The following is a 24,960-nucleotide window of genomic DNA, read 5'->3' as shown; positions in this document are numbered from 1 at the left end:
GGAATCGTTTGATCTTGTGCTATTTTCCATAGATAATATGTTGAGCACATTCAGTGCAAGACTTCAGCTCGATCTAGAAACTGCCCAGGATTTTATTTAACATATGTATTTGCCCCAAAAAGTTTATCATGCAGTTAAGGAAACAAATAAAGGGACAATTATTATTAATCGGAAAAAGGAGAAAAGTTACCGGCTTTAGTTTTTTGCTTGCGTGTTTTACTCGTGTTCTCAGTATTCTTATTTGAGGTCTTATTTGGCTTATGACAATATTAAGTGCAGCCTTAGTTGTGTATTAAGGTGTAGAGAGGGGAGGAGAGGAGTGGAATTAAGATGGTGAGCTGTTGACAGCTGTATTTTCTTGCTCAGGATACCCCTGGCTTACTGTCCGTTCAGAGTTCAGATGGTATCACTGCTCTTTTCAATGGTTCTTTTCTGTACACTGACTAAAGTATAGATTCTCACTCTGATATTCAAAACATTGGTCAACTTGGTTCCAACTTCGTTTCACTTTTTTACTATATGTGTACTCTGCTTTTAGCTAAGTAGCATTCCCTGCGTTTATTCAGTCAATGAATGTTTGTTGAAGGCATGCTAGGTCACAGGCACTGAGTACAGCTGTGAGGAAAGAGATTCCTGCTTCTAGGAGGCTTAACAGTTCTATTGGAAGATAATGTTAATAAACAAATAAATAAATTGTACGCAACACTTTGCTTGCTTGCTTGCTTTTTTGTGAGGAAGATTGGCCCTGAGCTAACTTCTGTTGCCAATGTCCCTCTTTGGTTTTTTTTCTCTCCAAAGCCCCAGTACATAGTTGTGTATCCTAGTCGTCAGTCCTTCCGGTTCTTCTATGTGGGTTGCCGCCACAGCATGGCTGGATGAGCAGCGTGTATGTTCTCACACAGGATCCGAACCAGGGGACACTGGGCTGCCAACGCAGAGCATGGGAAATTCACTGCTGCGCCACTGGACAGGCCTCCAGCACTTTGCTTTCATTGACGTTTTCTCCTGCATCCAATGCCCTCTTCCTGGCCAGCCTATGACTTTCAGAATCCCAGCTAACCATCTCCCTTTCAGACTTTCCAGATAGTTCCCAAAAGCTCCACCCATTGAACCTTATTCTCATTCATTCAGCAAGTATTTATTGACTGCCCTCTAGTTTCGGTCCCTGCCCTGTCCTTGAATCTTGTGGGGAAAAGCAAAAGAATTGTAATTGTAACTTTTTATAACATCTTTTTAAAGTAGGATAAACATATAAGTTCTTGATTATATTAAACTTTAGCAAAGATTCTCTACAGCAAATAGCACAAATATAGTCAATGCCCAGTAACTTCTTTACATAATTTAATTCTGTGCGTGCCAAATGTACCACAGAGAGTAAAAACAGGCTGAAGGGCCCAGCAGCATCACAACATATACCAAGCAGCATAGTTTATTGGTCTATAATTTGTTAGAGAATACTAGTCTACATTTAGGGGTGGCTTCATGGATGTGTGACCTGTGCAGACACAAAGGACTTTGTGCTCAGATGGGCCCCACACTTGGTTTAATGCTCTTGCTGTTGCCATCTTGAAATTCTTCATACTTTTTGAACAAGTGGCGCCTTATTTTAATTTTGAACTGGGCCCTGCAAATTATGTGACCCACACGGACCTGAAGTTCTCTAGAATGCTAGCTTCTTAAAGGCAAGCAGTGCGGTTTTCGCCTCTTTACATCAGATGCAGTAGGCAATAAATGAAAGTAAATTAATATGTTACCAATAATAGTATGCTTGAACGTTTTCTGTTGGGATTATTTCCAGCAATTATCACCCTGAAGACTATTTTACCGTGGCATACATCTAAACCAAAAAGATTGCTGAATGCTAGTAACTTGAGTGCGTATACATCTCAAGAACTTCCTGCAGTGATTGAACAGTCCTCCATTCTTTAATGGTGCAACCCCCCCTAGTGGTAGTGGCACATTTCACCTTCTGGTGTTCCCACCTTTGCCCTCCGAAACTTTGTGTCTCACTAGCAAACAGCCCCTTGTCTAATTGTGCTTTGTAATTAGGGTAACCCATGTCTGGATTTACTCAGGACAGTCCTGATTTTTGCCTGTTGATCCAGCATAATTATTCATAGTATTCCCTTTGTGAAAATAGATGAAAATCACCCGAATGAGAACAGGCAAAGACTATTCACAGCTTGCAGTAGAAAGGGAGTCAGCCACCATCGCTTGCATTTGGGCAGAGACTCAAAGGCAGGCAGAGAATTGGGGAAGTTTATAGCTGAAAAGGGGAAGGCTTCCAGGATGCCTTGACTGAAGACTCCTAGCATCTGGAAGTTGTGGGTGGGCTAACTAGAAGCAGAGCATCCTTTGTGGCTGGTTAAGGGAGCATGTTTGTCTTTCTCTGGTTGGTCCTAAGTTGGAAGCAGGGACAAAAATTAGGGAAGCTGTCAGTTATTAATGGAGTCCTGGCCGCTTGGGGCCAATTGTTCCAGGATTTATTGTTTGGCTTCTTGGATTGTTCGCTAGAGATAGTGGTCGGACTTCCTGTGAGTCTGACTTGTAGCTCTCAGGCTGGCTGCCTGGGTTAGTTGCTGCAGATAGCAGGTTGGCTTTCTGGGCGGGTTGCTGCAGACTGTAAGTCAGAGTTCTGTTTTTATATATGGTCTGGCCATTGTTCGTTCATATAGTTGCTTTCTCACCTTTTTCTCTCAAAAGGGTGTTAGTTTGCACAATACATTATACAGTCACTCTATGTGTAATAGGAACCTGGAGAAAAAGGTGAGAGTGTGCGCATGGCAGAGTTTCCTTCTTGAGGTTCAAAAGGGTTGCCTGCTTGCTGGGAGCTGCAGACTGTATCTGCATTTGAGTTCCTGAGGTTAAGACAAAAATGCTTTTGACTTGATTTATTTTATTTCGTAAAGGCTAATAATTGTTTTCTAACCAAGTTTATCCTCCTTTGGAAAGACCACTTCATTCATGTCCCTAATCTTGAATAGAATGACAATAGCATTTTGAGCTGGCATTTTATGCGTTCAGTTTACAAGTGTTAGTTGTACTGTCTGCCGGTACTATGCTGAAGTCAGAGGATACAGCGATGATCAAACAGATACGGTCTTGAAACTTACGTTCTAGTGAGGGGGACAGGCAATGGCCTGGCAAAAAAATAAACATATAATTACAGAAATGAGAAATCATGAGGATTTCATAGTCCTTGGGACAATACCTTTCATATAGAAGGTTTTCAGTGAATAATTGTTGGTAAATGAATGGAGATTGTGAAGTAAATAATGTGGGTCCTATGATGGAGCATGACAAAGGGAGCCTACCTTAATCTGAGCGGTCAGGGGAAGACTTTTTAACGTCCTGAAGGGTGCAGGAACTGGTTGTGTTGGAAGAGTTTCAGGTAGAGAGAGTATGCAAAGGCCCTAAGGCAGAAAAAAAGGTGACCTGTTCTAGGAACAGAAAGAGAGAAAAATAAACTTCTTTGTTGTCTAAATCACCGTTATTTGAGGTTTTTGTCATTCACAACCAACATTAATTTGAGTGAATATAGGTTATTTGGAGGAATTTCAAAAGTTGAGTCTAAGATTAATGTGAAAGAGCAAATGATCAAGGAGAGCCAAAAGATTCCTGAATAAGAACTCAGTATCATTATTTGTTTTTTAAAAAACTCTTGCAGTATCTTTTTTATTTTCTTGAGGAAGATTGACCCTGAGCTAACACCTGTTGCCAATCTCCCTCTTTTTTTTTCCTCCCCAAAGCCCTACTTGTATATCCTAGCTGTAAGTCATTCTAGTTCCATGTGGGATGCTGCCACAGCACGGCTTGATGAGCGATGTGTAGGTCCACACCCAGTATCTGAACCAGCAAACCCCTGGCCACTAAAGTGAAGTGTGCAAGCTTAGCCACTTGGCCATGGGGCCGGCCCCTGAGGTATCATTTTTATCTGTAATAAAATGCATCCATTTTAAGCATACTATTTAGTTATTTTTTTAAATTGAGGCAAAATTCACATAACATAAAATTCACCAGCTTAATGATTTTGCAGTATAAAATTCAGTGGCGTTTAGTAAATTTATACTGTTCTGCGAGTATCACCACTGTATAGTTCGAGAACGTTTTCATCAGCCCCAAAAGACACCCCCTGCCCGTTAAGCAGTCACTACCAATTCCTCCCTCTCCCTAGCCTCTGGAAACCGCTAAGCTACTTTCTGTCTCTTTGGATTTGCCTGTTATGGACATTTCACATAAATGGAATCATCCAATATGTGACCTTTTGTGTCTGGCTTCTTTCACTTAGCATAGTGTTTCCAAAGTTTATCCAGATTGTAGCAAGTATTGATACTTCAATCCTTTTTGTGGTTGAATAATATCCCGTTGTATGGATATATCACATTTTATCAGTTTATCAGTTGATTGATTTTAGGATTATTTCCCCTTTTTAGCTCTAAAGAATAATGCTGCTATGACCATCCATGTACAAATTTTTCTCTGAATACCTTATTTCAGTTCTCTTGGGTATATACCTAAGAGAGAGCTTGCCAGGTCATGTGGTAATTCAATGTTTACTTTTTGAAGAACAACCCAACTGTTTTCCACAGCAGTTGGACTGTTTTACATTCCCACCAGCAATGTATGAAGTTTCCAATTTCTCCATATCCTCCCCAAGACTTATTTTCTGTCTTTTTGTTTTTTAATTACAGCCATCCTAGGGAGTGTGAAACGGTATCTCATGATTTTGATTCCCATTTCCCTAAAGTTAATTTCTTTCTTTTTTTTGAGGAAGATTAGTCCTGAGCTAACATCTGCTGCCAACCCTCCTCTTTTTTTTCGCTGAGGGAGACTGGCCCTGCGCTAACATCCATGCCCGTCTTCCTCCACTTTATGCATGGGACACCTACCACAGCATAGCTTGCCAAGCAGTGCCATGCCCACACATGGGATCCGAACCGGTGAACCCCGAGCCACCCAAGTGGAACGTGTGCACTTAACCGCTGCGCCACTGGGCCGGCCCCTAAAGTTAATTTCTTAATGGTTTCCCTGGGAAGTACAATTAACATGTTAATTTATAATAGTTGAGTTTGAATTAATATCTACTTAGTTTCAGTAGTATACAAACTTTGCTACTATATATAGCTTTGCCCCCCTCATTATATTGTTATTGTCACATACATTTTTTTTAAAGATTAACACCTGAGCTAACAACTGTTGCCAATCTTCTTTTTCTCCCCAAATCCCCCCAGTAAGTAGCTGTATATTTTAGTTATGGGTCTTTCTAGTAGTGGCATGTGGGACACCACCTCAACGTGGTGTGACAAGCAGTGCCATGTCCCCGCCCAGGATCCGAACCAGTGAAACCCTGGGCCACCAAAGTGGAGCTCACGAACTTAACCACTTGGTCACGGGGCTGGCCCCTACACATACTACATTTTTATACATTGTGTGCACATCACCGGATTTATAATTATAGTTTTATGTAGTTCTGCTTTAAATCATATAGCAAAGAAAGAAGAATTAGAAACCAAAATTACATTAATGCTAACTTTTACATTTCCTTATGTAGTTACTTTTACCAGAATTCTTTATTTCCTCTTTTGGTTTCAAGTTAATGTCCTTCCTTTCTGCCTAAAGGATGGGCATGCTTTACCTTTTATTGTAGGGCAGATATACTGGCAAAGAAATCTCTCAGTTTTTGTTTATCTGGGAATGTTGTAATTTTTCCTTCATTTAAAAAAATTTGATTGTGGTAAAACACCCGTAACAGAGTTTACCATCTTAACCACGTCTAAGTGCACAGTTCAGTAGTTAACTATATTAACGTTGTTGGGCAACTGATTTTTGCCCTGTAGAACTTTTTCATCCTGCAAAACTGAAACTCTGTGCCCATTGAACCAAAAGTCCCCATTTCCTCCTCGCTCCAGCCCCTGGAAACCACCATTCTGCTTTCTGTTTCTGTGAATTTGGCTACTCTAGATACCTCATATAAGTGGAATCATACAGTATTTGTCTTTTTGTGGCTGGCTTCTTTCAATTTAGCATAATTTCCTCAAGATTCATCTATGTCGTAGCATGTGACAAAACAGTGTTTTCAAAGGCTGAATAATATTCCATTGTATTTATAGACCACATTTTCTTTGTCCATTTATCCATCAGTGGACATTGGGTTGCTTCCACCTCTTTGTTAATGTGAATAATACTGCAGTGAACATGGGTGTGCAAATCTCTCTGAAATCTGGCTTTCAATTCTTTTGAATATATACCCAGAAGTAGGATTGCGGGATCATATGATAATTCTATTTTTAATTTTTTGAGGAAGCTCTATATTGTTTTCCATAGTGGCGGCACCATTTTACATTCCCACCAACAGTGTGCGAGAGTTTCAATTTCTCCACATCTTCACTAACACTTGTTATTTTCTGTTCTTTTGATAGTGGCCAACCTGATGGGTGTGAGGTGTTATCTCATTATGGTTTGATTTGCCCTTCTCTGATGATTAATGATGTTGAGCATCCTTTCAGATGCTTGTTGGCTATTTGTACATCTTCTTTGAAGAAATGTCTATTCGAGTCCTTGCCCATTTTGTAATTGGGGTTTTTTGTTGTTGTTGAGTTGTAGGAGTTCTTTATATATTCTCAATGTTAATCCCTTATCAGATATATGATTTCAAATATTTTCTCCAATTCCATAGGTTGCCTTTTCACTCTGTTGATTGTTTCCTTTGATGCACAAAAGTTTTTAAGTTTGATGTAGTGCCATTTGTCTATTTCTGCTTTTGTTATCTGAGCTTTTGGTGTCGTGTACAAGAAATCACTGCCAAATCCAATGTCATGAAGCTTTCCTATGTTTGCTTCAGAAGTTTTAGTTGTAGGTCTTACATTTCCTTTACTTTTAAAGGATAGTTTTGCTGGATATAGAATTCTTAGTTTAGAGTTTTCTTTTTTTTCTTTTTTTAGCATTTTGATTATGTTATTCCAAAGTCTTCTGGTCTCCACAGTTTCTAATAAGAAATCAGCTATTAATCTTATTGAGAGTTCCTGTATATGACTAATTATTTCTCTCTTGCTGCTTTCAGGATTCCATCTTTGGCTTTAAATGGTTTGATTATAATGTGTCTTGGTGTGGATCTCTTTGAGTTTATGCTACTTGGGACTTGTCAGGCTTGTTGGATGTGACAATTCATGTCTTCATCAAATTTGGGAAGTTATTGATCATTATGTTTTCAAATATTCTTCCTGTTCCTTTCTCTCTCTCCTCTTCTGGAACTCCCATTATACATATTTTGCTATCTTTGGTAGTGTCTCACAGGTTTCATGTAGTCTGACCATTTTTCTTCATTCTTTTTTCTTTCTGCTTTTCAGACTAGGTAATTTCAATTGACCTATATTCAAGTTTGCTGATTCTTTCCCTGCCTGATCAAATCTGCTGTTGATACCCTCTATGGAATTTTTTAATTTCAGTCATTTTCCTTTTCAATAACTTCATTTCTATTTGGTTCCTTTTGATAATTTCTATCTCTTTATTAATTTCTCTGTTTTGTGAGACATTATTCTCACAGTGTCTTTTAGTTCTTTATGCATAGTTTTCTTTAGCTTTTGAGCATATTTTAAAGAGGTGATTTAAAGTCTTTATTTAGTAAACCCAGCATCTGGGCTTCCTCAGAGACAGTTTCTATTAAGTTCTTTGCATCCTTTGTGTGGGCCATGCTTTCTTGTTTCTGTGCATGCCTCATTTTTGCTGTTGTTCTTGTTGAAACTGGATGTTTTGAATGTTGTAATATGACAACTCCCTTCCCAGGTTTTATTGTTGCTGCTTGTTGCATTTGTCATTTGCTTGTTTTGTTACTTATCTAAACTAATTCTCAAAAGTATATTCTTTGTTGTGTGTGGCCACTGAAGACTCTGTTCCTTTAGCTTAGTGATCAGCTTGTGACTCAACAAAGATTTCCTTAAATGTTGAGATTCAGCTCTTTTTCCTTGATTAATCCTAGGTGTGAGTGCTGTAAACTTTCAATTATTTTCCAAAGTTCTGATAAAGTTGATTCTGACCGTTTTTGCCAATTTACTTGCTGCTTTTGTGGAGGGAGAGACTTTTGGAGTTCCTTAGTCCACCAGCTTCACTGATGTCACTCCAATTTAATTGTTTTTAACAACACATGGACCCATGCAGGCAATGGAAAGCTAGAGATAATTTCCATCAACCCTGAAATATTATCTTATGCCACTTCCCAGCCAATCCACCACCCCCTAGAAATAGGCCACCACTGATATGCTTTCTGGTACTATATATTAGATTTTAATTAGTCAGATTTTATATAATAGAATCAAATAGTATATACTCTTTTGTTTCTGACTTTTGTTCAACATAATGTCTTTGTAATTTATCCATGGTTTGCATATACCAGTAGTTCATTGTTTTTATTGCTGTGTAGTATTCGATTGCATGGTTACACCATAATTTTTTTACCCATTTGCCTATTCAGAATTGTTAGGTGATTTCCAGTTTTTGGCTCTCTCCACTATTTTTAAGTGCATCTTTTTTCGTGTTACCTTAGATATCTGAGTCTCTTTTCTTTATGCTTTATTTTGTTCAATTGGTAGTTTGCTTCTGTCAGTGTTTCCCTTGTTCAAGAACATGTTTTGTTGACATTAATTGCAGATCTTAGAAACCCATTCCACCTGTGCAGTGTAAATGTGAACGTGAGTGAGATCCTGTGTATAAGCACGGCCCGGACTTTAGATTCTGATTTTTTTGGGGGGACTGTTTTTCTACACAAAGTGAAGCTTCCTTGATACTTCTGTGTGCTTATTATAGCTCTCTATTAATCTTAAACTCTGCTTATAAATGGGGCTGCTCTATAGGATTCCTGTAATTTATGCCATACCTCTCCTGCATAGGAGGTTTTGGTCTTGGATTCTATTTCTTGGTCTTGGGTCTATTTCTGAACTTGTTACTTTGTTCCATTTATCTATGTGTCTCTACTTCCCTACTTGGACATTAAGGTCCCAGCTTGCAATGGTTGTGATCCATATGTAGTTACAATTCCCTCATGAGCTTTTCAGCTCCATTTCACTGTTCTACTCTGATCTGGGTTTATGAAACTGGGGAAACCCCACCTTTTAATTAATGAACTCAGTGTTTATTTTTTTAATGCTGCATTTTATGTGGAATTTCTTTGTGTTCGGCACCAGGTAGGAGACAGGTCAGTGTGGTTCATTGACACAATATTCAGTCAGTATTGATTGAATTTCTCCCTTCGAATATTGGGAATATTACTTTCCTGCTTTACTGCATATAGTTACCAATGAAAAGTTTGATCACAGTCTTTTCCCTTTATATTTTTAGAATTTTACATTTAAGTCTGATTCCATTTTGAGTTAATTTGTGAATAAGGTGAGGATTATGGGTCAACATTCACTTTTTACATATGGATGTCCAATACTTGTAGAACAATTGGTTCTGGAAAAGATCAGTGAATTGTCTTTGCACCTTTATCAAAAAATAAATAAATTGACTATATATGTGTGGGTCTATTTCTGAACTTGTTACTTTGTTCCATTTATCTATGTGTCTCTACTTTCATTAATATCACAGTGTCTTGATTGCTGTGGTTTTAGTATATCTTCAAATCAGGTAGTATGAGTCCTTCAACTTTGTTTTTCTTTTTTAAGATTGTCTTGGCTGTTATAATTCCTTTGCCTTTTCATATAAATTTTAGAATAAGCTTGATATTTCTATACAAGAAATCCTGCTATGATTTTGATTGGGATTGCCTTCAACCTATAGAACAGTTTTGGAAGAATTGACATTTTAACAATATGGAGTCTCCTAATCCATGAACATGGTATATCTCTCTATTTATTTAGGTCTTCTTTGATTGTTCTGTCAGTGTTTTGTAGTTATCACATACAGATCCTGGAGATATTTTATTAGGTTTATCCCTAAGTATTTTATGCTTTTTGGTGATATTGTAAGTGGTACTGTTATTTTAAAACTTTGATTTTTAACTGTTTATTGGTAGTGTATAAAAATACAATTGATTTTTGTGTATTGACTTTGTGTCCTCCAACCTTATTAATAAGACAGTCTACACAGACAAAATTGATTTTCTCCTTTCCAGTTCACGTGCAATTTTTAAAATTTATTTATTTTTATTATTATTGTTTTTTACTGTGGTCATATTGGCTTATAACATTGTGAGATTTCAGTTGTACATTATTGTTTGTCATACACCATATAAGTATGTCCCTTTGCCCCTTATGCCCACCCTCCACCCCTCCATCTCCTGGTAACCACTAATTTATTCTCTTTGTCCATAAGTTTGTTTATATTCCACATATAAGTGAAATCATATGGTGTTAGTCTTTCTCTGTTTGGCTTATTTCGCTTAATATTATGCCCTCAAGCTTCATCCATGTGGTTGCAAATGGGACAATTTTGTCTTTTTTTATGATTGATTAGATTCCATTGTGTATATATACCACATCTTCTTTATCCAATCATCCATCGATGGGCACTCAGTTAGTTTCCATGTCTTGGATATTGTGAATAATGCCTCAATGAACATAGGGGTGCATAACTCTCTTTGAATTGCTGATTTCAAGTTCTTTGGATAAATACCCAGTAGTGGGATAGCTGGGTCATATGATATTTCCATTTTTAATTTTTTGAGAATCTCCATACTGTTTTCCATTGTGGCTGCACCAGTTTGCATTCCCACCAGCAGTGGATGAGGGTTCCCGTTTCTCCACAACCTCTCCAACATTGGTTGTTATTTGTCTTGGTGATTATAGCCATTCTAATGGGTGTAAGGTGGTATCTAAGTGTAGTTTGATTTGCATTTCCCTGATGATTAGTGATGTTGAGCATCTTTTCATATGCCTATTGGCCATCTGTATGTCTTCTTTGGAAAAATTTCTATCCATGTCTTCTTCCCACTTTTTGATTGAGTTGTTTGTTTTTTTGTAGTTCATTTCTGTGAGCTCTTTATATATTATGGAGATTAACCCCTTATCAGATATATGATCTACAAATATTTTCTCCCAGTTGGTGGGTTGTTTTTTCATTTTGACCTTGGTTTCCTTTGCCTTGCAGAAGCTCTTTAGTCTGATGACGTCCCACTTGTTTATTTTTTCTTTTGTTTCCCTTGTCTGAGTAGATAGGGTATTTGAAAAGATCCTTTTAAGGGTGATATAAAAGAGTGTACTGCCTATATTCTCTTCCAGAAGTTTTATGGTTTCAGGTCTTACCTTCAAGTCTTTGGTCCATTTTGAGTCTATTTCTGTGCATGGGGAAAGATAATGGTCTACTTTCATTCTTTTGCATGTGGCTGTCCCATTTTCCCAGTATCATTTATTAAAGAGGCTTTCCTTACTCCAATATATGTTCTTGACTCCTTTGTTAAAGCTTAGCTGTCCATAGATCTGTGGTTTTATTTCTGGTCTTTCAATCCTGTTCCATTGATCTGTGCGTCTGTTCTTGTACCAGCGCCATGCTGTTTTGATTACTATAGCTTTGTAATATATTTTGAAGTCAGGGACTGCAATGCCACCAGCTTTGTTCTTGTTTTTCAGTCTTTCTTTGCCTATTCAGGGTCTTTTTTGCCTCAGATGAATTTTAGGATTCTTTGTTCTATTTCTATGAAGAATGTCATTGGGATTCTGACTGGGATTGCATTGAATCTGTAGATTGCTTTAGGTAGTATGGACATTTAACTATGTTGATTCTTCCAATCCATGTGCATGGAATATCTTTTCATTTCTTTATGTCATCATTGATTTCTTTCATTAATGTCTTATAGTTTTCTATGTACAGGTCTTTCACCTCCTTGGTTAAATTTATTCCTAGGTATTTTATTCTTTTTGTTGTGATTGTAAATGGAATTGTATTCTTTTTTTTTTTAAAGATTTTTTTTCCTTTTTCTCCCCAAAGCCCCCCAGTACATAGCTGTATATTCTTCTTTGTGGGTCCTTCTAGTTGTGGTATGTGGGACGCTGCCTCAGCATGGCTCGATGAGCAGCGCCATGTCCGCGCGCAGGATTCAAACCAACGAAACACTGGGCCACCTGCAGCGGAGCACGCGAACTTAACCACTCGGCCACGGGGCCAGCCCCTGGAATTGTATTCTTGAGTTCTTGTTCTGTTAGTTATTTGAGTATAGAAATGCTACTGATTTTTGTAAGTTGACTTTGTACCCTGCAACTTTGCTGTAGTTGTTGATTATTTCTAATAGTTTTCCAATGGATTCTTTAGGGTTTACTATGTATAAAATCATGTCATCTGCAAACAGCGAGAGTCTCACTTCTTCAGTGCTTATTGGATTCCTTTTATTGTTTTTTCTTTTTTTCTGCTTTTTCTCGCCAAATCCCCCCAGTACATAGTTGTATATTTTAGTTGTGGGTCCTTCTAGTTGTGGCATGTAGGACACTGCCTCAGCATGGCCTAATGAGGAGTGCCATGTCCACACCCAGTATCCAAGCCGGTGAAACCCTGGGCCGCTGAAGCGGAGTGTGCAAATTAACCACTTGGCCCTGGAGCTTGCCCCTATTTCTTTTTCTTGCCTAATTGCTCTGGCCAAAACCTCTAGTACTATGTTGAATAAGAGTGGTGAGAGTTGGCACCCTTATCTTATTCCTGTTCTCAGAGGGATGGCTTTCAGTTTTTCCCCACTGAGTATGATGTTGGCTATGGGTTTGTCATATATGGCCTTTATCATGTTGAGATACTTTCCTTCTATACCCATTTTATTGAGAGTTTTTATCATGAATGGATGTTGGATCTTGTCAAATGCCTTCTCTGCATCTATGGAGATTATCACATGGGTTTTTGTCCTAATTTTGTTATTGTGGTGAATAACTTTGATGGATTTGTGGACGTTGAACCATCATTGTGTCCCTGGTATGAATCTTGCTTGGTATTGGTGTATGATCTTTTTAATGTATTGCTGTATTCAGGTTGCCAATATTTTGTTCAGTATTTTTGCGTCTATGTTCATCAGTGATATTGGCCTGTAGTTTTCCTTCTTTGTGTTGTCCTTATCTGGATTTGGTATCAGGGTGATGTTGGCCTCGTAGAATGTGTTAGGACTTTTTCCATCTTCGTCAATTTTTTGGAATAGTTTGAAAAGAATGGGTAATAAATCTTCTTTGACTGTTTAGTAGAATTCTCCTGAGAAGCCATCTGGTCCTGGACTTTTATTTTTGGGGAGGTTTTTGATAACTGTTTCAATATCTTTACTTGTGACTGGTCTATTTAGATTCTCTATTTCTTCTTCATTAAGTCTTGGGAGGTTGTAAGAGTCTAAGAGTCTATCCATTTCTTCTAGATTGTCCAGTTTGTTGGCATATAGTTTTTCATAATATTCTCTTATAATCTTTTGTATTTCAGTGATATCCATTGTAATTTCTCCTATTTCATTTCTAATTTTATTTATTTGAGCCTTCTCTCTTTTTTTCTTAGTGAGTCTGGCCAAGGGTTTGTCAATTTAGTTTATCTTCTCAAAGAATCAGCTCCTTGTTTCATTGATCCTTTTTACAGTCTTTTTTGTTTAAATTTCATTTATTTCTGCTCTAATTTTTATTATTTCCCTCCTTCTACTGAGTCTGGGCTTTGTTCTTCTTTTTCTAATTCTGTTAGGTGTAGTTTAAGATTGTTTATTTGAACTTTTTATTGTTTGTTAACATGGGCCTGTATTGCTATAAATTGCCCTCTTAGGACTGCTTTTGCTACATCCCCTATGAGTTGGTACAGTGTGTTTTCATTCTCATTTGTCTCCAAATATTTTTTGATTTCTCCTTTTATTTCTTCAACAACCCATTGGTTGTTCAGTAGCACGTTGTGTAGTCTCCACATTTTTGTTCCTTTCCCTGCTTTTTTATTGTAATTGATTTCTATTTTCATGACATTATGGTCAGAGAAGATAATAGATATGATTTCAGTCTTCTTAAATTTATTCAGGTTTGCCTTGTTTCCCAATATGTGGTCTATCCTTGAGAATGTTCCATGCACACTTGAGAAGAATGTATACTCTGCTGTTTTTGGATGGAGTACTCTATATCTTTTAAGTTCATCTGGTCTAGTTTTTCATTTAATTCCATTATCTCCTTGTTGACTTTTTGTCTGGTTGATCTATCCATTGAAGTAAGTGGGGTGTTGAGGTCCCCTACTATTATTGTATCATTGGTAATATCTCCTTTTAGGCTTGTTAATAGTTGCTTTATGTACTTTGGTGCTCCTGTGTTGGGCACATATATATTTATAAGTGTTATGTCTTCTTGCTGGAGAGTCCCATTTATCACTAAATATTGCCCCTCTTTGTCTCTCTTTACCTGTTTTATCTTGAAGTCTACTTTGTCTGATATAAGTATGGCAACACCTGCTTTCTTTTGTTTGCCCTTAGCTTGGAGTATTGTCTTCCATCCCTTCACTCTGAGCCGATGTTTGTCTTTAGAGCTGAGATGTTTTTCCTGAAGGCAGCATATTGTTGGGTCTTATTCTTTAATCCATCCAGCCAGTCTGTGTCTTTTGCTTGGAGAATTCAGTCCATTTACATTTAGAGTGATGTATGAGGGCTTAATACTGTCATCTTATTGCACATTTTCTAGTTCTTCGGCATATCCTTTGTTTCTTGTCCCAAGTATATCAGGCTACCAATTTGATTAGACAGTTTTCTATGTTGGTTTTCTTCATTTTCTCCTTGTTTGTCATATGTGTCTCTGTTCTAATTATTTGTTTAGTGGTTACCATTAGGTTCATATAAAAAGTCTTGAAGATGAGATAGTCCATTCTCTGATTGCCTCTTATTTCCTTAGACTGTACTGATTCTGTCCCTTTCCTCTTCCCCTTCTAATTTATTCTTGTCATATCTTATTCCATCTTGTGTTGTTAGTTTGTGGTTAAGGTGATGATATAATTTTTATTTTGATGTTTTCCTTTTCTTTATCCTTGATGTAAGAATTAAGCGTTTACCAACCTGATCTGAAAGAGAGCTGCCAATTTCTGACTGTGGCATACCTATTCATCTCCTTGCTCAGGGCTTTGTAGCCCTTTTCCTGTTTTCTTCTTTTTCCTTTCTTTCTTTCATGAGAGCCTTCTTGAGGGTTTCTTGTAGTGGAGGTCTTGTGGTTATGAACTCCCTTAGCTTTTGTTTATCTGGGAAAGTTTTTATTTCTCTGTCATATCTGAAGGAGATTTTTACTGGATAGAGAATTCTTGGCTGGAAGATTTTGTCTTTCAGGATTTTGACTGTATCATTCCACTCTCTCCTAGCCTGTAAGGTTTCTGCTGAGAAATCCACTGAAAGCTTGATAGGGGTTCCTCTGTAAGTTGTTTTCTTCTGCCTTGCTGCCCTTAATATTTTTTCTGTCATTGAATTTTGCCAGCTTTACTACTATATGCCTTGCAGGAGGTCTTTTTACATTAATGTAGTTGGGAGTTGTGGTAGCCTCTTTTACGTGGATTTCCATCTCCTTTCCCAGGTTTGGGAAATTCTCCGCTATTATTTCTTTCAACAAGCTTTCTGCTCCATTCACCTTTTCTTTCCCCTCTGGAATACCTATAATTGTTTATATATATATATAAATATATAGTTTATATGTAATTAGGAAATGTTGCATTTCCTAATTGAGTCAGATATTTCTCTGAGAGCCTCTTCATTTCTTTTTAGTCTTAGTTCTCTCTTATCCTCCCTCTGAAGCATTTCTATAGTATTGTCTTCTAAATTGTTAATTCAGTCTTCCATATTGTTAGTTTTGTTGTTTAGGGAGCCCAGATTTTTCTTTATCTCATCCGTTGTGTTTTTCATGTCCAACAACGCTGATTGGTTCTTCTTTAAAGTTTCAATCTCTTTTGTGAACAAGCTCCTGAATTCATTAATTTGTCTTTCTGTATTTTCTTGTAATTTGTTGAGTTTTCTCATGATAGCTATTTTGAATTCTTTGTCATTTAGGTTATGAATTTCTGTGTCTTCAGGGTTGTCTTCTGGGTACTTGTCATATTCCTTCTGGTCTGGAGATTTAATATACTTTCTCATATTGCTTGATGGTGTGGGTTTTTGCCTCTGCATGGTGTTATTATCTGGATGCTGCTGCCATGTGCTTCCACTGGGTGAGGATCATGCGCTGTGTATTCTGGGTCCAGCATGATCTGGGGATCCCCAGCTCTAGCCACTGGCTGCTTTTCTCACTGTGTGATGCTCTGGCCAATGGCAGATCTGGAGCACTGTGTGCAGGAGGAGGGGTGCTCTCGTTTTCCTGTGCTTCCCTCAGCCTCCGCTTCTCACTCTGTGCAGAGCTCTGGGTGATGGCAGGACTGGAGTGCCAGGCAGGGTAAGGAGCACTTTCTTATACCTGCCTGCCTCCCCAAAATGATGCCTCTCTCTGCATGCTCACAGGGCTCCACCTGCCACTGCTTCTCTCTGTGTGCAGTGCTCCTTGTGGTCATGTGGCTGGAGCACAGGGCCAGAGCATTGGGCAGGACCAGAACCCTCTCCCCAGCTGAGCTGCTCCTCTAGCCAACCCCTCTCTCACCATGCTGCTCTCCCCGTGAATGTGGGGCTGGAGTGCCAGGCAGGAACACAGCGCCTCTCCCCAGCTGAGCTGCTCATCTAGCCAGCCCCTCTCTTACCATGCTGCTCTCCTGGTGAACATGGGGCTGGAGCATGAGGCTGGAACTCCAGGTGGGAACTGTGCCCTTCCTCTAGCCATAAATCTTCTCTCTCCACAGAGTTCCTGCTGAGCAGCCTCACCTTCCTCCGGAGGATCCAGCCTCACCAGCACCTACAGGCATATGGCTGTGTGGGTCTCCCAGATGTCTCCTGTGTTGTGTGTGTGTCCTCTGTTGGTGTTTGAATGTCCCTCTATTTGTATTTTAGAAGGGAGAGTCTGAGGGAAGAGCTCACTCTGCCATGATGCCCATGTGCAATTTTTTCCTCTTATTTTACTTACTAGATATAGCAAAGAACAGAAAGGAGGCATAACACCGAAAACAGGACTATCAAGTGATAGTCTTCAAATGAAACCCCAGCTCCATTTTCCTATTTGTCTCTCAGAACACTGGCAGCCTGGCTTAGACTGTTTCAGATAAGAGCTGGATTCTTTTCTGGAGTAACTGAAGGGTCCTAGGGAAAAGTGCCACCTTTGAGGAGGCAAAGGTCAGCCACTGATCTACTAGGTCACTACTGACCAACACACAATGAAACCCACTAATCAATCAGCCCTTCCCATCCGTATGGAACTCCCAATCACCCTTTTAATATGTTTTCATTTAACATATGAACAGACTGTCAAGGATCCAAGTTTATTTGCAGGTAATCTCCAACATGAAATACAGACCAAAGCAAAGAAATGGAAAAAAGTAAATTAGAGGAAAGAGAGACAATGCACAGAGCAGAAGGATATTTCAAGTATACCAAAATTTGTATCATCATAGAAATGAGAAGATACTGTATCACTGAAATAATAAGAGGAAGCTATAAAAAAGAACAATCAGAGAACAAAAAGGATCTCTTATAAATTAAAAAGATGATAGTAAATAAGCCTCATTAGAAGGTTTGTAAGGTAAAGCTGAGAAATTCTCATAGAAGGTAAAAAATAAATACATAAGGATCAAAACAAGACAGGAAATATTCTCAATCTAGGAGGTACTAATGTATAACTAAAAGAAGTTTTATGAAGTGAGAAGGGAGAAAACAGAAGTAAAAAAAATAAAGAAGCAACCCTTGAAAACTTACCAGAACTGTAAGGCATGAGTTTCCATATTGAATGAGACCACTGAGTGCCTAGCACAATGAAGACGTGTTGTCATGAAATGTCAGAATGTCAAGGATAAGGGAAGATCCTAAATCTTCCAGAGAAAACAAATAGGATACATCCGTAGGATCAAGAATTTTAGAATGGCACAACATTTTCAACTCATGCACTAATGCAAGCAAGAAGACAGTGGTGCAATGCTGTCAAAATTATTCTGGAAAATAATTTTCAACCTATAATTCTATAGCAATTCAAACTATCAGTCAAGGTAGGGGTAGAACAAAGCTAATCTCAGACACTCTCAGTCTCAAAAAGTTACATCCATGTATCTTTTCTCTGGAATCTACTGAAGGAAGTCACCTGACAAGTGAGGAAACAGTTCAATTTGAGAAGAGTGTGTATTCTGCTGTTGGGTGAAGTAGTCTATAGATGTGAATCATATCCAGTTGATTGATGATGATGTTCAGTTCAGCTGTGTCCTTATTGATTGTCTGCCTGTTGTATCTGTCCTTTTCTGTGTGAGAATTGTTGAGGTCTCCAACTATAATAATGGATTCATTTATTTCTCCTTGCTGTTCTGTCAATTTTTGTCTCATTTTGATTGCTCTGTTGTTAGGCACATACACATTAAGGATTGTTGTGTCTTCTTGGAGAAATGAACTTTTATCATTATGCAATGCTTCTCCTTATCCTTGATAATTTTTCTTGCTCTGAAGTCTGCTCTGTCTAAAATTAATATAGCTTCTCCTGCTTTTTTTTTGATTAGTGTTAGCATGGTATATTTTTATTCACCTCTCTTTACTTTTTTTTTCTGCAGCTTTATTGAGATATAATTGACATATAACATTGTGTAAATTTAAAGTGTACAATGTGATGATTTGATGCAAACTGTTTACTGCAATAAGGTTAATTAACACGTCCTTTACTTGACATAATTACTATTTTGTTGTTGTTATAGTGAGAATATTAAAGCTCTACTCTCATAGGAACCATCCCTTTACTTGTAATCTATATATGTCTTTATATTTAAAGTGGGTTTCTTGTAGACAACATACAGTTGGGTCTTGATTTTTAATCCGCTGTGATAATCTCTGTCTTTTAATTTGTGTATTTAGATCATTGACACAAAGCAATTATTGATATAGTTGGACTAACATCTACCATATTTGTACTGTTTTCTATTTGTTGCCTTATTTTTTGTTTCCAGTTTTGTCTTTCACTCTTTTTCTGCCATTTGGGGTTTTAACTGAACATTTTATATGATTCCATTTTCTCTTCTTTCTTAGCATATCAATTATATTTCTTTTTTTACTTTTTTTTAGCAGTTGCCCTAGAGTTTGCAATATACATTTACAATTAATACAAATCCACTTTCAAATAACACTATGCCACTTTGTGGCTAAGGCAAGTACCTTATAGTAACAAAATATTCCTAATTCCTCCTTCCTATCCTTTGTGTCATTGCTGTCACTCATTTCACTTATACATATGCATGTATGTATGTGCGTGTGTGTGTATATCCATATATATAAGTTGATCTGTTAGATCAACTAAGAATAAGAAAAATAAAAGTTTTTATTTATCTTCACTTATTCCTTCTCTAAAGCTCTTTCTTTTTTATATAGATTCAAGTTTCTGACTTCTATCAATTTCCTTCTCTCTGAAGAACTTCTTTTAACATTTCTTGCAAGGCGGTTCTACTGGCAACAAATTCTCTATTTTTGTTTGTCTGGGAAAGTCTTTATTTCTCCTTCACTTCTGAAGGATAATTTTTCAGGACACAGAATTCTAGGTTGGTGTCTTTTTTTTGCTCTCACCCTTTAACTGTTTCATTCCACTCTCTTCTTGCTTGCCTGGTTTCTGAGAAGTCAGATGTAATTCTTATCATTTTTCCTTTGTAGGTAAGGTATTGTTTTCCTCTGGCTTCTTCCAGTATATTTTTTCTAATGTTTGATTTTCTGAAGTTTTCATATGTTATACCTATGTGTCGGTTTTGGCATTTATCCTGCCTAGTGTTATCTGAGCTTCCTGGATTTGTGGTTTGATGTCTGATATTAATTTGGGGGAAATTCTGAGTCACTATTGCTTTAAGTATTTCTTGTTTGTTTCTCTCTTTCTTCTCCTTCTGGTGTTCCCATTATGCATATGTTACACCTTTCGTAGTTGTCCCACAATGCTTGAATATTCTGTTCCATTGTTTTTTTTCAGTCTTTTTTCTCTTTGCGTTTTAGTTTTGGAAGTTTCTATTGACATAGTCTCAAGCTGAGAGATTCTTTTCTCAGCCATGTCAACTGTACTGATGAGCCTGTGAAAGGCGTTCTTCATTTCTGTTGCAGTGTTTTTGATCTCCAGCATTTCTTTTTGATTCTTCCTTAGAATTTCCATTTCTTTGCCTACATTATCCATCTGTTCTTGCAGGTTGTCTACACTTTTTCCAGTAGAGCCCTTAGCATATTAATCATAATTGTTTTAAATTCATGATCTGATAGTTCTAACATCTCTGCCATATCTGAGTCTGGATCTGGTGCTTGCTCTGTCTCTTCAGACTGTGGTGTGGGTTTTTTTTGCCTTTTATTATGCCTTGTAATTTTTTTGTTGAAAGCTGAACATGATGTCCTGGGTGAAAGGAACTCCAAGGAATAGGCTTTTAGCAATGTGGTGGTGAGAGGTTGGGAGAAGGATAGCTCTATAGTCCTATGATTAAGTCTTTTTTTTAGCGAGCCTGTGCCCCTGGGCTGTGAGCTTCACAAGTACCTCTAACCAACCCCTATGGGACAGATGACTGAGGGGCCTGGAGTTGAGTATTTCCTTTCCCCCAGGTCATTTGGACTCTGATGAAACCTCAAAAAGACAGGCTCTGATAAAATCATTTCTTCTGAGGGCAGGTCTTTTTATGAAGAACAGAATGCTCTGGTCTTTTCCAAAATGGGCATTTTTCACCTCGCCCTGCAGGAAGCACAAGAAAAGTTTTCTTTGATCTTCACCAAGAAAACCCAGTAGACCAACAGGAGGGAAAATTCACAAAAGTGCAGAGCCCTCTCTGGAGTTTTCCTATTTAGGCTCATCCGCACTGAGCCTCTAGCTTTTTGTCACTTACAGTTCAGGTTTTCCTATCCCAATACTGGTTCCGCAGAGGTTTCTGCCTGTGTGTGTCTGCTCTGGTAAGTTGTGATTCTCTGTATCAGCCTGTCGTTGTGATTTCAGGGGCAGTGGTTTGCCCTGTGACCTCACTTCTCTGACAGATCTGACAAATAAAAGTGGCAAGCAACAGACTATATTGGAGTATATGAGGAAGCCATTTGGTGTAAACCTAATTCGGCCTGACTTTGTTTTTCCAAAAAGGCCTGACAGGCCATTGAGTACGCATTGTATCTCTGCTTTAAACATTTCCTAAGGCAAGAACAAAGGCCTTGAGATAAAGGTGCAACTTCCCCCACATTGGCATTTCCTTAAGGATAAGCATCTTTCCCTGGGCTAGGAACTGATTGCTGTGCTCACCTGTGACCACCCAGCTTGAGACAACAGACCTGCCACCCTGCCGTGTCCACGAGACAGTAGACCCACTACCTGCTGTGTCCATCAATCACCATGCTGACAGAGCAGTCTCGTGACTATTCTAAGAGGGACATTTGAATCATATGTGGAGCATCGTCTTTGAGGGTATATAACTACTCTGTACACCCACTTCTTTGGTGCCCTTTCTTCCTTCGGGAAGAAAGGCCCAAGGCCATGGTCCTCACGTTTTGGCTCAGAATAAACTCACCCAAATTTTCATTTATGGATTATTTTCGACAGATCTAAGAAGAGCTGTTGATTTTTCAGTTTGGCTTTTTATTTCTTGTTAGGATCCACTGGTAACTGCTAAGCTCCTTACATGCCAGACAGGAAACTGAAACAGTTCAATCTGTACTTTTAAAATATAACATATATTTTAAATCAAAAGTCTTGATGACTCTTTCTCACACATACACATAGACACACAGTGTACTTATTGTTGTGTAATGCTGATCATTTCCCTCTCTCAAATTTTGCATTCCCCATAGTTTTGACATTGCAACTGTGGGGACCTGAGGTTGGCCACCACAAGATATGTCTCTTTGGCATCAGGATTATTTGAGGCTGATTGCTTTTGATAAACTGGGACAGGGAAGGAGGCTCTGAGGAATGGAACTTGCCCTTCCTTAGGACGCATTTACATTTGTAAGGTAAATCTCTATCTGTAAAATGTGCCTCCCTCTCTGTACCAGGAAGAAGAAAGGAGATGACCTTCTCTCTAGAAACTCTTAATCAATACCAAAGGCAAGGACTTAAATCTGCATTTTATTGTGCTAGTCTGGTAACCTCCTGTAACTGACTTCCCTCCCCCTCCCAACGTTGGCATTTCTTTAAGGATTAAGCATCTTTCCTTAGGGAAGGAACTGATTGCTGTGCTCACTTGTGACCGCCCAGCTCCAGACAATAGACTTGCCTCCTGCTACACCCACCGAGATAGCAGACCATTACCTGCTGTGTCCATCAAGAGCTGTGCCGACAGGGCAATCTTGTGACTATTGTGGGAGGGACATTTCAATCACATGTGAAACACCCTGTTTGGGGGTATATAACCACTATGTGCACCCCACTTCTTTGGTGCCCTTTCTTCCTTCTGGAAGAAAGGCCCCGGGCCGTGGTTCCTCATAAAGCTTTGTTTAATTTTCTCTTGCTATTCTGTCTCATGTGAATTTAATTCGTTCTCCAGCCAGATGAACCCCCATTTGGGAAGAGGAAATGTCTTCCTCCCCGACACAACCAAGTTTTGAATTTTCAAGTAGAATGAGACAAATATTATCTTAACTAGAACCGGTAATTCTCACCCTTGATTGTGGTACCAGCTTTTTTCTTTACTCAGGATAAAGCAGCAGATAAAGAATATGGGATAACCTGTGTTTTCTGTTCCAACTTGAGGGGAATGTGTGTGAGATGAGGTTTATGTTTTTAATAAAATCTGGACTCATTTTAATAAAATCTCCCCTTGTAGTCAGTATGGGTCATTCATTTGGTAAACATTAAACACCAGTGATTTACAGGATAGAAGATACTGAGGGTATGCACAACCAGAAGGATCTACAACTAGAATATACAGCTATGTGCTGGGGGGCTTTGGGGAGAAGAAGAAGAAAAGAAAAAGGAGAAGATTGGCAACAGATGTTAGCTCAGGCACCAGTCTTTAAGTGAAAAAAAAAAGAACAACTTTGAGTGGAAAAAAAAAAGGTACTGGGGGTACAAAACTAATAAAATCTGTTACTTTTGTTATAATCTAGGGCATGACTGGCTAGGCACGTAAGGAAGGACAGTTAATGTTATGAGTGCTCTGATAGAGGTGTGTACAAGGTGCAGAGGGAGTGTAATGATGGCTGGTTTATAAATAATCTATTAATTCTCCAGCTTTAACCTATGAACCCTTTATGATCCTATAAGCCTATGTGCAATGTCAGGCAAACCCAGTTGGTTTTGCCTTCATACTAATTCCCCTGTTCATCCTCTTCTCTCCTAAGCGGTCTCCTTGCAGACAAACTCATCCCCCTTTCATACATTTAGTGTACCAAACAGAAGGATATTTTCATTTTCCTTTCTTTTCTGGATTTACTTATTTATTCTTTTATTCAATTTATTTAAACAAACAAACAAAAAGAAACAGAAACAGTTCACCCATTTCTCCCACCCACCCCCTTCTTACACCCACCAATCTGTTTTCTGAATCTGTAAGCTTGTTTGGTTTTTTTTTTAGATTCCACATATAACAGAGATCATATGATATTTATCTTTCTCTGTCTGACGTTTCACTTAGCATAATGCCCTTGGGATCCAACCATGTTGTTGGAAATGGCAAGATTTCATTCTTTTTTATGGCTGAATATTATTCTATTGTATATACAGTCATGCATGCATAATAACATTTCAGTCAATGATGGACCACATGTACGACACTGGTCCCATAAGATCAGTACCATATAGCCTAGGTATGTAGTAGGCTATATCATCTAAGTTTATATAAGTACACTCTATGATGTTTGAACAATGATGAAATCCCCTAAGATGCATTTCTCAGAACTTATCCTCGTTAAGCGATGCATGTACAGTCAACCCTTGGTATCCACGGGGGACTGGTTCCAGGGCCCCCTGTGGATACCAAAATCTGTGAATGCTCAAGTCCACTATATAAAATGATATAGTATTTACATATAATTTACAAACATCCTCCCCTGTGCTTTAAATTATCTCTAGATTGCCTAATAAAATGTAAATGCTATGTAAATAGTTGTTTTACTGTATTGTTTAGGGAATAATGACAAAAAAATGTCTGTACATATTCAGTATGGACCAACCATTGCAGGCCTTTCGATCCATGGTTGGTTGGCTCAGTGGATGCAGAGCCCACAGATATGGAGGGCCGACCGTATATACCACAATTTCTTTATCCATTCATACATCGATGGCCACTTAGGTTGTTTCTTTACGTTGGCTATTGAAAATAATGCTGCAATGAACATGGGGTGTGCATATATCTTTTTGAGTTAGTGTTTTCATTTTCTTCAGATAAATACCCAGAAGTGGGCTTGCTTGATCATATGGTAGTTTTCTTTTTAATTTGTGTGTGTGTGTGTGTGTGTGTGTGTGTGAGGATGATCAGCCCTGAGCTAACATCTGTTGCCAAACTTCCTCTTTTTGCTTGAGGACAATTGTTGCTGAGCTAACATCTGGCCAGTCTCCCTCAAATTTTTTTATGTGGGATGCCGCCAAAGCACAGCTTGACAAACGATGCTAGGTCCACACACGGAATCCGAATCTGCAAACCCCCAGGCTGCCAAAGCAGAGTGTGCAAACTTAACCACTAGGCCACTGGCCCAGCCCCTATTTTTAATTTTTTGAGGAATCCCCAAACTGTTTTCCACAGTGGCTGCACCAATTTACATTCCCACCAATAGTGCACAAGGGTTTCCTTTTCTCCATATCCTTTCCAACACTTGTCTTTTTGATGATAGCCATTGTAACGGGTGTGAGGTGGTATCTCATTGTGGTTTTGGTTTGCATTTCTCTGATGATTAGTGACGTTGAGCATCTTTTCATGTACCTGTTCGCCATCTGTATGTCTTCTTTGGAAAAATGTCTATTCAGGTCTTCTTCCCATTTTTTAATTGGATTGTTTGGTTTTTTGCTGTTAAATACTATGGGTTCTTTATATACTTTG

General features: G+C 38.4%; 1 protein-coding gene across 1 annotated transcript in view; it reads left to right on the top strand.

The window, feature by feature from the left end:
- Positions 1-24,960, top strand: part of CNIH4 (cornichon family AMPA receptor auxiliary protein 4) — a 45,673-nt gene that overhangs the window by 299 nt on the left and 20,414 nt on the right. The gene's annotated exons all lie outside the window — the stretch shown is intronic.

This window comes from Equus caballus, chromosome 30, assembly GCF_041296265.1.
Source record: "Equus caballus isolate H_3958 breed thoroughbred chromosome 30, TB-T2T, whole genome shotgun sequence".
Lineage (NCBI taxonomy): Eukaryota > Metazoa > Chordata > Mammalia > Perissodactyla > Equidae > Equus > Equus caballus.
This window is presented reverse-complemented; position numbering and strand designations above follow the sequence as displayed.